Below are 3,951 nucleotides of genomic sequence, written 5' to 3' on the forward strand. Positions count from 1 at the left end.
CCCAAAAAGCAAAAGATGGAGGAAAGAGACTATAAACCACTTTTAGCATAGGAATTGAAGTTGGTGCAGATGTGTGTACTAATAGGAAAGTCTCAAATTTGCATCGTTTTTGAGATTTGTCATTCAAGGTACCAATGCCCACTTGTTTAATGTTTTGTTACTATCTCTCTAACACAGACCTAACATCTCACATATAAAGACAAGGTGAATAATTAAGGGATTTTTATTCTTTGTGGAAAGTGAGTCGTGTTGGGTTATTTGAAATTTTTAAATGTGCTGCGCATATCTGAAGATGAGGATGCTGACTCACAAATCTATGGGATATGCACTTTATGTTGTTTCCTTAGTAAGCTTTGTGAAGAACCCCAGTACTCTTGCCAACTTTCTCTTGAGGCTCATTGGGGTTAGGATTAGTCTGACTGTGGAGGACTGTCTTTGTTTTTCTGGGAAAAGATAATGGGCCCAAAGAGAGATTGAACACATCCTTGGCCTTTAACAAAGTGAGCTAATTACCCAGGCATAGTCAGATACTCTACAAAATAAACAAGTCTGCTTTAGAAATTATCTGGCCACCTTAACTGTTATCAACTCAGCTGTAAAGATTATTTCAAAGCTCATTCTTTCGTATTTTCCTCTGGCTTTCAATCCTACCTAAGTATCAAGGAAATTAACTTGTAAATATGGTAGTTGTTTACTAAGGATATGTACTGCTCTTGCAAGGAAATAATGTCCAAACAAAGCTTCACTTATTTTTTTTTTAATATAAGCAGATTTTACTGTTTATGGCGCTTATGTAATACATTTTATCTTTTTAAAAAAATTGTCCATGTAAAAGTCAGGATTCCTTTATATTTGTGAGCCATGTCTCCTTTCCTAAGGGTGTATTCTTTGGTTTTCAGATCTGCAGGGTAGTCCTGATTGGCTAAAAACAAACCCAGTTTCCTCTTGGTATAAAATGTCCCATTCTTATATAGGGCTGTTCATTTTAAATAGTTTAAAAACAACTGCATCACATTCTAAGCATAAAAGAAAGTTATTAACAGGTACCTTCCTAACCTCCCAAGATGTATTTTACTCATTTGTGAAGTATTAAAGAGGTAACTCATGCAGAATGCTGGTTATGAATGTAGATATTGAAGCTATTCATAAACACTGGAAATAGAATTTTAAGTTTTTAGTCTTCAGTAGGATGCACATATTGGACATGTGCATGTGGAAACCTTTTTCAGTAGCACTCATTAATTTCCATTGGATTGTGTAGAATGGATGCAAATATTTTAGTGGAATTTGCTACTTGATTTTTTTTTTGCAAGGTCCATGACCAATATGTACTTACTAGTATGGACATTGAAGACAAGGTCATTTGTAGGTGTCAGATGTACATTGGAGAACAAAAATCTTTTTTCCCACCAGCATCCAAACACCTGTTCTCTTGAGGAAGCATTTTCTTGCAAAAGACTTTACATTTCATTTTGTATCTTTGCACTTTTTCTTTATTACAGAAAGGTTCTGTCTTGAGGACCTAGTTTGAACTTCATGCAGTAATAGGAACAAGAAAAACAATGTTGGAATTACATTGTTCAAGGCATAGGGAAAAGTACTAAAAACGGAATTTCCTTGAATATTTCAGATTATTTTTTAAAATTCACTTACTAGTCTGAAACGTTTGAGGTGTTATGTTTAACTCCAAGCAGTTGACATGATTGAGATTTATTAATACTAAACAAAATTGAACAAGTTAGCTTTAAAGTTTGCAGACTTTATCTGTAGCAACACTAGAAGATGAGCCATATTCTTAATTTGGAATATTTGCTCTAAAAAGAACACATTAGTTATACCTCAGTGGTGTTGATGGAGGTGGGGATTGAGAAAAGTGTTCACATTAGTGTTGGAGTATAGGTAATCAGTTGTACAGTTAACAACGACAAAAAACGTTTAGCACCAGGATTTTATATATATATGTATGTGTGTGTATATATATATATATATATATGTATAAAATCTCTAAAAACATGATTGTTGGAGTTCATCCAAACTTTAAGATTAGGAAACTATTAGCTATAAGTGTTACCTCAGTAATTTTTTTTCCCTGGGAAAACATGTTCATTCCGTGCCAAGTATTATCTCCTAGTGTCCGTGTCTCAAATTATATTTATGAAGGGTTATCACTTAATATACTTTGTATTTAATCACCTGCTTCCCAGATGTCCCCGACATAAAACGGGTCAAGCATCAGCCATAACTTTTGGCAGTTCGCAAAATACCCATGTGATAGGGAGGTGAGTGGCCATTTTTACAGCTTGCTAGAATACAGTGGCACCTTGTGGTGGTTGTTGATACTTTTAAAGATGGAAGATATTTTTATTCCTCCCTTTACTTCACCCCATTTCTTTGTTCTTTTGTGAACGAAAAATACTTGTAATCTGCCTTATTTGAGTTTTTAAGTTTTACCTTACTGGCTTCCCTGTCAAATGTATTACCAATATTAAATACATAGAAGCCACGTGTGCAGGGCACTTTTGTTGTCTTATAAGACTATGCTGATTGCTACTTTCTAAAGTATTCTGTACCTTAGTAATGCAAGAGACTGATAAGGCACATGTTAAAGTGTCAGGCGTTTTTTTCCCCTTAGTATAATTCTTCAGTATGTGTAATATTCAGTAACAGTGTTGTAATTCATTGAGTTAACGAGTAAATTGTGCGCTTTTGAAAAAACATTTGAAAATGTAAGTCAACTTATAACATGCTTCATTTGGAAAATTAAAGTGCAAGATCCAAGTAACTAGTATTTCAGTTATTTTTAAATCAGATTTTTAATAAGCAACTAAGAAATAGCTGTGAGTTACGTACCTGCCCTTTACAATTTTTAGCATTCTGAAATGAGTTCCTAACTGGAACATTTCTAAAATACTAATATTCCCAACAAGTAAGCAATCTCACTTGATTTAAGTAACTCCATTTTGTATCTAAAATACAGTATAGAATTGAGCTGTTACTGAGCTGTTGGACTCTCAAGGAATAACAAGTTTGTATCAGTTTTACGATTATTTTCATGTCTACATAGGTATTTTAATTCAAATTTGAAGAAAATAGGCACACCCTTCAACACTCAGAGATACTTATTTTTGATTAGGATTTGTTTACTCAAGACCCCCAAGCTGCTTTATAGTTACTTAGATTGAGTGATATCTTAAAGACATGCAGTGAAAGTGAACCCCGTCATACCACTGTGCCTAGTTATTTCAGGGTTCCTCTATCAGTTCCTCATCTTGCAGATTTATCCTAATACCAAGGTATGGCTGAACCAGCTGTCCAGCCTTAACTCTGTTGAGTGCCCCTTTGCTAACGTTCTTTTAACTGAGTGATTTGTGTTTTAACTGTCCAATGTTTGGATTTTACCTCTTGATGGCTCCGTTTGTCCCTGGTGCTGCTTTTAAAGATGTAGGGCCATGTGATCAGGTATCAAGTTGAGTAGGTACGCAATTGGCCTGGTTATGTATCTGTGCCTGTTTTATCTTCTCCCAGGAAGAGCTGCTTTGGTATAGATGTTTACTTAGATTCAGATAAAGAACTGGGCAGCAATTTTGGAAAGCTTTCTGAAGCCTATAATAACCTGAGGGGATTTGGAGGGGGAACAGTAACAAAGGCTGCCTTTATGTCTTTGAACATGAAGCACATAAATGTATGTTCTGTAAAGACTAAAGTGATTGTTATACCAGGGCTTCCTGACCTCTGGGAGAGACTTTCAAAAAAGCAGAAAGGAGCACAAAGTGAAGTGAATTTGGTTGGTTTGCTTTATCTGGTTTCTCATTTTCTTTCAATTTAAACCTGAACATAACACCCTTCTCCAATATCTATCCAGCAGACTCCTGGTTGGGAAGCCCTGTGTTAAATTTTGAGAATGTACCCAGTTTCCTTTTTCTTTTTTTTCTTTTTTTTTTTTTTTTTTTT

This window comes from Neophocaena asiaeorientalis, unplaced genomic scaffold (assembly GCF_003031525.2).
Source record: "Neophocaena asiaeorientalis asiaeorientalis breed wild unplaced genomic scaffold, Neophocaena_asiaeorientalis_V1.1 scaffold47, whole genome shotgun sequence".
Lineage (NCBI taxonomy): Eukaryota > Metazoa > Chordata > Mammalia > Artiodactyla > Phocoenidae > Neophocaena > Neophocaena asiaeorientalis.